The sequence below is a fragment of the Benincasa hispida genome, chromosome 12 (genome assembly GCF_009727055.1).
Source record: "Benincasa hispida cultivar B227 chromosome 12, ASM972705v1, whole genome shotgun sequence".
NCBI classification, from domain to species: domain Eukaryota; kingdom Viridiplantae; phylum Streptophyta; class Magnoliopsida; order Cucurbitales; family Cucurbitaceae; genus Benincasa; species Benincasa hispida.
Window position 1 is genome coordinate 43,217,821 of NC_052360.1, and position 13,529 is coordinate 43,231,349.

The window sequence follows — 13,529 nt, forward strand, 5'->3', positions numbered from 1 at the left end:
CATTGGTTAAATAATGGGATGATCATGAGTATATAAATGAGGATAACTATCTCAATTGATATAAGGTCTCTTGAGGTGATTCTAAAAGCAAAGTCATGAAGATTTATGCCCAAAGTGGACAATATCATACCATTGTGGAGATAGTTGGAGAGTTGTCGTCCTTATCACTTATGTTAATTTGTTTTGTACGGTCATCTTATAATAATTAATCATGAGTTTGAGTTTTTATTAATTTTTCAATATGATAAAAAAAAATTATAATATCTTAATTAGTTGAGTTATATATATACTGGACATTGTTCAACACTTTCATATTCAAATTATGGAATTTCATAGTTAATGAAATGGAAATATTGTGTGATATTGATTATAAGCCCATAACTTCATATTTACCCATAGAAGCGTGGCCTATTGAGCAGGAACCAGCTCATATTGATCATGGGATAATGGAATTCCACTCTCTAGCATCCTATTCCTCATTTTTATAAGTTAATTCGAATTAGGAAACCTAGAGTGTCAATATACAAACACTCTCTAGCATCCTCATTTTTATAGTGTCTACCCATTTCGGACGGAGTTGCATAGTTAGAGAATGCTACAAAAATGTCTTCGTGGAATTGCTAAATTGATTGTTTTGTATAGTTATCCTAAAATAATTAATCATAAGTTTGAGTATTATTCATTTTTCAATATGATGAAGAATATTAATGAACTAGTTGAACTCTATATACCTAAGATTTGTCAACATTTTCATACTTTTGGGTCATGTAATTTCATAGAGTTGATGTAATTTCTCACTGCCTATAACTTTTAGGGGTTGTTTGGAGACCCAACATGAGATGGTATATCCTCACATCTTATATCATCTCAGTGTTTAGAGACTCATTATCCTATCTCACCGATTTTAATTGTTTGTGGACCCATTTTCAGAATGTGTTTCGTATCTCACCGTCATTTTCTTTCCGTGTATCGTATATCATCTAGTGCTTGAACATACTCGATCGTTCATATTCGATCAGAACTCTCCAGATATCAGAATTCTCTATATCCTATATTATCTTAACGCCCCAAACATCCACTTAGAAGCACCAAAACTCAAGAATTAGCAAGTAGACTGATTTAATAAAGAAAAAATTGTTCAAAAGAGAGGTCCTTGCTATGTCCTAGGTTCCCAAAAAGAGGGTAAATAGTGTTAAAAATTGGAGGATATGATTTCATAGCTTTCAAATCACCGAAACATACAGAGGACACAAACAATATAGACCGAAAGTGTGAAGAATTTTCATAGTAGAGCAAAAAGTGAGATGGGCTCCATCGACACAATAGAAAGTTAAGGGGTCTTCGTCCTAAAATTGAAGGGTTTACTTACCCTCTGGGCCAGGTGAAACAGTAGTGTGGGTCATTCCTTTTGATTAGACATAGCCCCAAACTTATAGAAAAATGTAAAAACATTTTGATGTATCATTCCAACCATCCCATCAATGTCCTTCAGATAAATCTGCACCAAAAGGGTTTGAGAAGAGGGTACAAGGTTTCTCCAACATCCTTGCTGTCTTCCCAATTTGTCAAATAGGGCTTTCTATGCATTTTTATTCTCAATCCCCCTTCATCCCATACTCTGAGCTTTCTACGCTCCTGATGTCTAAGTTAGTATAAAAAGATATTTAGTACAATACAAAATAAAAAGAAAATTGCTTATTCCTTGAAGTTGATGGTACATGATTATTTATAAAGTCCATTCTAAACTCTCGTTTGGGATATGTACGATATCGTGTGTTAGAGTAGGTATGATCCTCGAAATTGCAGGGTGTCAATGGCAAATTTAGCTTGACTGTTTTCGTTTTAGTGAAATCAGAAGGGCTTAGCTAGTCAACTCGAGGTTCGATGGTTCCTTTTTTGGGATGCGTGGACCCTCATGTGGACTGCAGTGTACCTTTGAACTTGCATTCACCGGTAAGCTTGAGCCTTATCTAAGACAACCCTCAACAAAATTAATAATTTTATAAACTCATGTACTATTTTGTAAACTTAGATAATAATAAAAATTCATATAGAACATATTATACAGTTCAACATAAAATTTTCAAACGATTTAGTTACATTTCAATATATGATTAATTGATCAAATTTGCTTGGTTGGTCCAAGTTAGTTTATTTGGTTTGATTTAGTTTTATGCACTTGACAATATTATAATTGATTTTTCTTTTTATGAAAAATAATATTTACTCCCTGAACTTACTAAAATGTAATCATTTTTAACTTTTATTTTCACCAAATTAAACTTTAAATTTAAATCGATGTTGTAATTATTCTAATCAATTTATGTTAATTTATCAATTAATTTTTTTAAAAAAAACAATGTAAGAATCTCCATAAGCTCAATAATTCAATAAATTTATGTTTTGCACACAAATTATGTTAGATTAACGTACAAATTAACCACATAACTCACAAATTTCAACAAAATTATAGCAAATGTTATTATGGAATTCTATTAATTTTGTAACATACGTTACTTTTTCAATGATCATTAGCTTAACTAAATTGCAAAAAGGGATCAACAGTCTTCATAATTTCAAATTTGGTAATGCACATGTTTTCTTTCTTTTTTCCCTCCGACTACTTGTCCGCAAAATTATGATGTAAATTTCAGTGTGTTTCGAATTCTATAGGAGTCTCTCTTTTTAGGTATTAAACTTAATCAACATATTAGCAAATACTCAACTACTAACGTACATCCTTATAAAATTATTTAAGCCTTAGTCTTCCATTTATGATGGTTCCATTATTCTCTTTCTTCTTGCTATAGTTTAGATACCTTGATAAGAGGAAATTGCTCTCTTTTTTTTTTTTGTTTTGTTTTGAGAAATAATAAATAAAGGTTAAATAGTTAACATGTAAATAAAAAAAAAAATTTAAAAAGGCCAACAAGCATAGCTCAATTGACATAATACTTGTATTATCGACCTCGAGGTCTGAGGTTCAATACCTTCAAGGGAAAAATGAAGAATGGGAGTACCGGACTTCTAAAGAAGATGAGAAAGAAAAAAGAGAAATAGTGTATAAATATTTTACACTTTTTAATAACCAAGTTAAAATATTTATTATTTATATTATATTTATATTAGTGAGTATTTATTTATATGTCATAGGTTCTTTAGGAAATGTTGATGCATCAATATAAAAGATGTATATTAGTAGTATATGTGTATCTATTACTTAAACAAACATATGTTAGTCACTTATTCTATCACAAATGAAATAAAAAGAGAATTACATAAATTTTTTTAAAGACTGTTATATTTTGTAAATATTTGGACTTATTTTATCATATGTGTAAATGACCCTTTAAAAATACACCAGGATAGAATAAAACATTTTAAAATACTAGCTAAAGATATATGTGACAAAGGTGGTTTAAAATTGTTTCACACATTAATTTTGTGGTGAATTTAAAATTTTAAAGAAATTTATTTTTCATTGAGTTAAAGTAGAAAATAGACATGAAATCAAAATTAAACTTAGGAAAGAAATAGTGACAAAAACTATATATATATATTTTTTTAGGTTAATCCAATAAAAATGAAATGTATTGGATATGATAGAAATTAAAGGATTAATTTCAAATTATGACCTAGATAATTGGTTTTTGTTCATATACTATTAATATGGGCATGTTTTCTTTTAATCATATTTTAAGAGGTTAGAATAATAATGTAATTTTTAAAAGCTCAAAATATTTTTAAAATGAGATACTATTGATTTCAATCTATATATTAATTAGCAAGAAAATGTTTTGAACTCTTTTGAAAGTTTGAGAGTATTATCGAAACTTTGAAAGTTGACAAAGGTATTTTTGAAACAAAATATTAACCGTTTCAATCCAAAACTAAATACTAAAGATATATTTTAGTTTTTTTTCTTTTGAAAATTTAAGAGTATTAATGAAACTTTTTATTTTTGAAACAAAGTTTGGTAAAAAAAAAAAAAACCAACAGGTATTTAATTAATTAATTAATTTTTTTTTGAAAGAAAAAGTAGAGGAGTATTTTTGTAAATTTAGAATAAACTTTTAGAGACATGTTTTTCATCATATGAAAAATCTAGAAAGTGTTTTAATTAGATAAAACTACTTTTCACTGTTGCACAATAGTCATATGGAATCCACCCTGAATGTTTGCCACTCATATAGCTACTAAATTCTAACATTATTGCTTCTGTGTCCTTCCAATTACTTGGTATAAAGTAGAAAAGCTAAAAGAACAGTGAGTTTTAAAAGCTTCTTATTTTTGTTAAATGAAACAGTGGATGAAGGACTAGAAGCACCAATTTCTTATGCATGGGGTTATTTTTGGAACTTTACACAAAGTTGGGGTTTATAATGACAGAAACTACTGTTACAAAAGAGCTTGGATGAAATTTGCCCTAAAGCTGAAACCAAAACCATTCTCTCTAAGATAAAAGTAAATAAAAACCACAGTGCTTCTGAAAAGGTGTTTCAGCACATTGTTGTTGCCATTTTAATTTTAGAATCTTTAGCAGTTTTTTTTTTTTAAAAAAAAATTAGGATGGTTTTAATTTCATTAATCCACAAATTAACTTTACATTATTTTAATCATGTCTCTTAGTATTGTATTTATCTTCTTTGTTGTAAATGTCATTTATGAAGATTTAATTGACTTGATATATGTCCATTAATTGGACAAAACCAACTCAATGTTGGGTTAATCTCTTGTAGCATACAACAAAAACTAAAATAAAAACCCAAATAAAAAGACCAATGAATGAAGAATAGTCACAAGGATGATTCACTCTGTCACAGCCTAAAATCCATTTTTCGAAGAAGATGGAAATCTTTTTGTGAGATTAGAGATTTTTTTTTTTTTTTTCTTTTTTAAAGAATTTCTTACGCTTTAAAAGACACGTAAAGAAAACTTCCCAACAATTACAAAAACGGCTTACAATTTTCTTTATTTATATAATATAACAAATAAGTCATGTGATCGAATTTCATTTGCATTTATTTCCATTTGCATCGAATTTTATTCAAGAAAATAAGTCGTGTGATGGTCCTACATTTTTTTTGAGAGCTTGTCACTTTACAACGGTTACGCATATGTAAAGCAACATAAAATTTTAGTAGAGTTAGTATGAAATGCCCTCAATTTATTTGGTCATATTGATCATAACTCACGTTCTCATTGATGAATACATTTCCATGTATTCACAATTATATTACAAAAATATAATTGGTTGACCAATGAATACATTATAATGCGACACTCCAAATGATCTTCCCTTTTCTAAAATATTTCCATTTCAAAACAACTGCTTACTAGGTTGGTCCTTTTAGATCAAATCATTCATGACCATGGGTAATCTCTTTAAGATAGCTAACATTGAGATGAAACTATTTAAAAAGAAAAACAAGTAGTCAAGGTCCTAAAGGTATTTATAGAGATGTCTTAATCTCAGAGTCTCACACAACAAAGAAATAGAGATCAATTAACTTTTACTATCCTCTTATGACACCCACTGCTCAACTCATTCCTGAAACCTGTCTGTAAGGTATCCATTGTACCTGATATATAGTTAATATACATATTGTTAGGTTGTATGTCCTAAAACTCGCAGTTTGTAATGTTAAACATATTCTATTATCAATAAAGATGTTAATGATGTTTATTCAATAAAATTGTTATTGAATATATGAATTGCACTTGTAAAGTCTAAATCCAATAAACTAAAAATCCATGGCTATTATTTGAATACATGAACTTTATGTGGAGACATAAGAGTGGATCAAGTTCAATAAATAGCCAAAATGATCTATAGTTTACGAAAAAGGCTGGGTACCTTATTCTGGTAATACTATTGGATACGACCCACTCTATAGTGTCACATTTTGTTGTAAAGTGCTACAAACGAAGTGATTCTGATTCGTTCATGTATTGACATGAGAAGTGGGGGCATCCTATGCAATGAGTTTACATAAGATCAGACCAAGAATTAAGTCACTCTTACTTAATAACACTGTTTACTATTTAAGACTAACTATTTCAAATTGATGACGTAGAAAACTTGACCTTAATCCTGAGCTAATTATGAACTGCTGTTTATTCGAAATTGTCCTTAGATTTGCATGGGTGAGGGTTGACTCAATAGCGTCGGCTCAATAAGCCTCCCATTCAGGGGTAAGATAGCTGAGGACATAAGGTGCAAGACGGAATTCACTCCTACCCGCTTTTAGGGATAGTAGAGAGGTTGTTCCCTAAAGTGCTGACTCTGGGTCTTGAATAAGGGGTCCCACCCTCTCATTGGCCCGATAGGGACTCGGTTTAGTGATTGGATCACAACCCAATTGTTCATTAGAGAATCAGCGGGACTTACGAAGCAAGATGTAATCTCGGGGGTAAAACAACTTTTGACTAGCCGTTATTACGAATAACATGTGAAGGGTTAACTTACTAATCATGGTTATATCGAGTGGACATAATATATCTACAGTGAGAGAAGTGCAACTACTAGGCTTTAGTAGAGTGACCCGATAATTAACGAATGGTGGTTAATTAGGTTAAAGAGTTTAGCCGGTCAATCGCAGATCATTGGAGCCCATGAGTTGTAGGTCCATGAGGTCCCCCTACAAGCTCATATCGGACTAAACCTTAGAACAGTTGACGAACGAATTTGAAGTGTCAAATTTAGTTTTTGGAGAAAAACGGCAAATATATATGATATATTAACCTAATGTTTAATTGTGAATTAAACATAAAGAAAGAGAAAGTATGAGATATTTAAATAAGATTTAAATATCAAGATTATGAATAGGGATTCATATTCATTAGAATTATTGTTGGATTTAATATTAAATTAAATTAATTAAATTGTTTAATTAATTATTTAATATTAATTTACTTTTAAAAGTAATTATTAGAATTAATTTTGAAATTAAATGAAATTGGTCAAAATTGCATTAAAAGACAAATTGTTGACTAGGTAAAAAATGCAATGAAAGTTAAATTTTGTACTTTTGACTTTGGGGTCAAAAAGTCAAATTTGTTGACTTTGGACTTTGAGAGTCAAACTTTGACCTTTGACCAAGTTAGAGGAAAGATACAACATTTGTGAGTGGAAAATGCCAACTTTATCATGGCTAAGTGTTGTCTTCATTTGAAGACATTTTTTCCATTAAATCCACTTTGAGTTTGTAGATTTTTTAGTATCAAATTCTCATTAAACTCAAAGTTGCGTGTTTTGCATATAATGGTCTTTAAAAGGAAGAATTTCTTGAATCTTAAAAACTCTTAATCTCATTACAATTTTCACTCAAAGACTTAACTTTTTCCTTTCCAAATTAGTCACTCATCGGATTTCACCATCCCGTTCTAAGGCTGGAGAATAGTCGAAAGACTCTCGTGGTGGTCTACGAACCGTTCATGAGAAGATTGGAGCTAATTTGGAGAATATTCAAAGTCTACAAAAGTTGTATTTCTACTTCCCTTTAATTTGTTTTCAATTGCATGCTTATCCTTTGTGATTAACCTAATTATAGTACTTTAGATCCGTTTTCTTCCGTTGCGCATGTGTTCGTTCCATCACATACACTCATCTAGATTCTCCAACATACAACTATAGCTAAACACAAATACACACACCATATATATACAAGCCATAGCAATTTATATAAGTCTACACAATAGTGGTTTCATCTAGGGTTCTACCCTCCCCTAATTGTACATTATGGTCTATTATTTATACAAAATATGGTGGGCCATCTAAGCTTCTTCCGTTTCTCATCAGACTTTGAGTTTTGTGGTAAATTAACCGATCAACTAGGCTTTGGGGAATCGATTGCTACCTGGAAAAGTGAAAACATTTGGAAAGGGTGAGCTACAATGCTTAGTGAGTGACTTTTCTTTTTTTCTTTTCTTTTTTTAAAAGCATACTTATATGAAAAACATGAAATTTAACCAAAGTTCATTGGATAAAACATGTAACTCTATGTCTCAAGGTTAGGAAATAATCTAAAAGCCATAGAAAACATGAAATCCCCGAGAGTATTTTCAAAACCCTGGAAAACTCAAGCATCGTCAACTCATTGAAAAACCAACATCATCTTGCCATAGTTTAGATAGAGCCCCCTTTTGTTTGATCTCTCAACGTTGATTTCCTTAGCTTATGTAGAGTAATCTCGATACAATCAGTGTCGATAATACTGCTCGTACGTGCACGTGGTCAAGCTCCAAAGGCTACTTATATATGCATATGCCTTGGATACCATCATCCCTTAGGTATAAGGGGACCCTGATACCTTCATCCCTTTAGTATCGAGTTACCTCAACGAAAACATTATAAAAAATAGTATAGGTTAAAACCCATAAAGCATTCCATGAAAAAAAATTCATAGAAAAGAAATCATGAGAGGGAATTCATCCCAAGGAATGATAACTAGCACATGGTTTAATCAATAAAACTCAAACATGCTTCATAAAACTTTTCTCAAGATTTACCATGCTTTAGGCTTTTAAACTTACTTTGAAAATTAGGAAAGCATACTTAAAGTTCTTGGAATCAAGCTTAATAAAAGATATGCTTAATTTACTTTAAACACTAACTTTTAAGAGAAAGGGATCATGCATCCTCATATAGGCTTACTCAAGCTTAGGCATGCATTTAGAAAATCACTTAGTAAAAGTATGTTATAAATGTGTAAATGCATTGTACTTCAAATATCCATGCATTGGAAACTTCATAAAAACATATGCCACGACTCATGGAAATCAAATCAAGATAATATTTTATGAAAACTTGTCACTCACTGTCTTGTGCTACTCCCCCAAGGATTATAGGCTTCTCATGCTTGTGTTTGCCCTGTGACATGAATAAATTCCCTTATTAACATCATCAGCTCCCCTTTGAGCTTAACCCTAGTATTTCAACTTAACATCACACTTAGAAATTCCTTACAAGCCACCAATGCCTGACCTATCCCAATGCATCACCCACACTTAGCTATTTACCTTGCAACTCGGCTGGTTGAGCGTCAACACTCGCACATGGGCGTGCATCACGCTTAGCGCACCCTCGATTGATGGTGCCTTCTACCGTGCAACCTCACACCTCCTTTGCACATACACCCCCTCGCTGACGCCTGCGCATGCTCATGCACACCCTTGTTCGACCAGCTACCTATTTGTCCCTTGGTTGCAGCTGTCTGCTTGTTCATCCATCAAAATTCCAGATTTAAATTCCAGCCATAATAACTAAAATTTCAAACATTATCTCAAAACATTTATTTATAAGAACTTGTTCCTAAGAATCTTAACTATCTTACCCTAAAAATTGAGCTTCTAATTCTTTTTGTTGAGCTTAGAATCCTCCAATTTTTCCAGCCTGCTCGAGTAATTTAGAAACTTGGAACACTTATCAAATTCTTCAAATTTTAGCTCCAAATTGTTGGAATTTCTATTGAGTTATATGTCCTAAAACTCGTAGTTTTGTAAACAGCAAACATATATGAAGTTTATTCAGATAAGTGTTGTTAATTGTTTAATAACTCTAAATCCAATAAACTATGAACCCTTGGCGATTGTCATGAATACTTTGACTTTATGTGGAGACATAAACTAGATCAAGTTCAAGTAAAATAGCCTTAACTGTCTATAGTACTTGGATTAGGTTGGGTACCTATTTATGGAGCTACTATTGAATACAACCCGCTTTATGATGGTTACAAATTCTATAAAGTGTCATAAATGATGTGATCATTTCGGTCATGTAGAGACATATGAGCGGGGGGGTGTTCTACACGATGAGATTGTGTAAGATAGACCAAGAAATAAATACTGTTACATATTAACACCATTTACTGTTAACACTCATTAATTTCACTTCTTGATGACTTAGATAACTTGATTTGAATCTTGAGCTGTCTATGAACTCCTGTTTATTCGCGATTGTCCCTTGATCTGCATAGGTGAGGGTAAGCTCAACATTGCTGCTCAATATGCCTCCTATTTCAGGGATAAGACTAAATAGATGGCTGGGAATATAGAATTTACAAGATGGAATTCACTCCTACCCATTTTAGGGATAGTAGAAAGGTTGTTCCCTTAAGGGTTGATCCTGGGTCTTGAACAAGGGGCCCCATCCTCTTGTTGGCCTGAGAGGGAATGAATTTAGTGATTATGATCCTAAATCAATTGTTCATTAGAGGGATAGTGGTACTTAAGGAGAAAAGATGTAACTCAGGGGTATTTCAGTATTTGACCTAGCTGAGATTACGAACAAACTTTGAAGGATCAACTTATTGATGATGGTTATATCAAATGGACACATGATATATCTACAGTGGGGGGAGTGCAACTATAGGCTATAGTGGACAGTTTTGTTAGTTAACGAATGTTGATTAACTAGGTTAAAGAGTTTGACCGGTTAGTCTCACATCGTTGGAGCCCATGATTTGTAGGTCCATTGGGTCTCTTTGCTAGCTCAATACGGATAAAATTGAAGAACTAGGCGAAGTAAGAATTTGAAATATTCAAATTCGGGTTTTGAGTGAATAAGATGGTATAAATCATAGTGGAGATTTCTAACTTTTGGAAATCTCCACTTTGATTTTGATTTTCAAAATGTTTTTCCAAAAATTGATTTCCAAAATCATTTTTTAAAATTGAACTTATTTAATTTCATTTATCAGTTTTATAAAAATTAATTCAATTAATTAATTTTAAATAAAACTAATTAATTAAACCTTTTAATTAATTTTGTTAATTTAATATCTAATATTAAATTAATAAATAAACAATACCATCATAATGAAATAAATATTTAAATCATATTTTAAACATTAATCATTTCTCCAATTTCATTTAATTTTGATAAAATTGAACATTTTAATTTTATCGAATACAATAAATAGAAACTTTAATTGAATTTGAACATTTCAAATTCTAAACCGTAATTTCAAATCTTATCAAGATTACTCAATTTACTAATCCAAATTACGAGCTAGTAGAGGGACCTTATGGACCTCAGATCATGAGTTCCAACAATTTATTGGTTAAACTATTTAAACTGAATTAATTACTATTCGTTAACTACCAAGACATTCCATTATTGCTCGATAGTTGCACTATCCTCACTGTAGAAATATTTCTATCCATTTTAACCATAATTAGTAAGTCGATCATTCACAGGTCGTTCGTATTTACAGCTGGGTCAAAAATTACCATTTTATCGTTGTAAATACATCTTGCTCCTTAAACTCCCACCGATCCTCCATTGAACAATTGATTAATAGTCCAACTTATAAATCATAACCCTCTCTTCCATGAGAAGGCGGGGCCCAGTTGTTCAAGACAAGGCATCAACGCTAAAGAGAACAATCCATCTGCTAACCTTAAATCGGGTAAGAGTGAATTCCATATTGCAAAGCTATGCCCCTAGCTATCTATTCAGTCTTATCCCTAAAATGGGAGGCTTATTGAGTAGTATTGTTGGACTACTCTCACCTATGTAGATCAAAGGATAATCCCGAATAAACAGGAGTTCATAGTTAACTCAGGATTAAGATCAAGTTACCCTAGGTTATTTAGTTTGAGATAGTCAATTTTAACAGTTAAACAGTTGTTATAAAGAAAAGTGACTATTTCGAGGTCCGATTTTATGTAAACTCATTGCACAGGATGCTCCCACTCACATGTCTTAACATGAAAGATTTTTGGATCACATCATTTGTATCAGTATACAAAATAGGCCACATCCACTAGTGTTACCAAGATGAGGTACCCAGTCTCATCCGTATACTTATAAACCATTTTGGCTACATACTAAAACTTGACCCATTTTTATGTCACCACATAAAGTTAAAGTATTCATGTTATAGCCATGCATTCGTTTATGGATTTTCATAGAAGGATGCAATATCAATAGTCATTTATTGAATAAAAAACTCAACAACATTTTTATTGATAAACAGAATATGTTAAAAAACTCGTGTGGATGTCTTGGGTTTCTGTTAAACCTATGTAGCGTTCATGTAAAACCCGAGTTTTAATTACCTCACTTAAGCATGTTTAAGGATAAGGAAATGAAGATGGAAACATTTAAGTATGAGAAACTTGGCTCTCGGGTGTTTAATAAGCTAGCCTTGTGAAAAGAAATTTTGGCTAAGTGTTGGTTGTGGAAATGGTGGCTGGGCATCAAGTGAGCATAAGGCAGGCATCGAGTAAATGTTGCTGAGCGTCAAGTATAAGTGATCGAGGAAGGGTCGAGCATCGTGTATAAGCTGTCTCTTATACACATCTAGATGTGTATAAGAGACAGGTCTAGCATCGAGTGTAAGTGATCGAGGAAATGGTCTAGCATCGAGTGTAAGCGAGGAAGGGTCGTGCATCGAGTATGAATGATCGAGTAAGAAGTGTGCATCGAGCGAGCTCCCAGCACTGAGTTTTCCATCGAGTTTCGAGTCCTTGCCATCAAGTATTTAACAAAGGGCCATGGAATTTTCCATCGAGTAAGGACCCTTCTCCATCGAGTTTTTCCAGCGAGGATCGAGTTGCTCGAAACACTCGGTTTTAAACTTCTCTTTGAGTTACCTGGACAGATAGCTTAATCTCAGCCCTTAATCTCCACTAGTAAGAAGATTTCATGCAAGGGGCTAGACGGTAGTATAAAAAGGGAAGAGAATTTCAAGAGCTCGTTTTGGACGATTTGCACAAGCAAACCATAAGAACCTAGTATCGTTGGAAAGCTCTGTGAGTCTAGTTTTTGAAATCAATTTTTTGGAAGGGATTTCTTGCTGAAAAGAGGGCCGGAGAAGGAAGGAAGAGTTGAAGGTTTATTTTTGGGCATTCCCAGGCACTCGACGAAGAAACATAGATCTAGACCAAACCACTTGGACTTTCAAGCCGGAACTTTAAGGTCTTATTGTGAACACCATTTTAAGTAAGTTTGTAGAAGGAACTTTGGCAAGAAAAGGTCTAGGGTACATATTTTAGAATTTAAACCTAGAATCATTGCTCAAGTTGCAATTAGGGCCTTTGGGAAAGATTTAAAGCTCTAGATCAAACCACGAATATTTTTGTGCTGAAATTTTGAGGTAACATTGTTAACATAGTTCTGGGCATGTTTGAAGAAGGAATTTTTTTAAAAATGAGTTCTAGATTTCGAGTTATTGACATTAGAATCTGAATTTGGAATTTGTTGGGCAAACAGACAACTACTTGCTAAACGTGGGTTTGGCACCCAAAAAATCTTATAAATACTGGGTGTGGGCGTTAGAAAAGAGGCGACCAGCTGAAGTTTAAGCTTTTTAAATTCGACTAAGTACTTGATGCCCTAAGGTAAGTTACGAAGAATTGAAAGCGAAAGGAAGAAATGTGAGCTTAATTATGAAAGCGAGTCTAAAAAGGGAAATCGTGGCTAGTAACTAAAATAGTTTGATATGTTCACAGGGTTGACATTAGTAGGAGAAGCTCATATCAATCTTAAAAAAAGTTCCCAAAGACCATGATTGACTTTAATG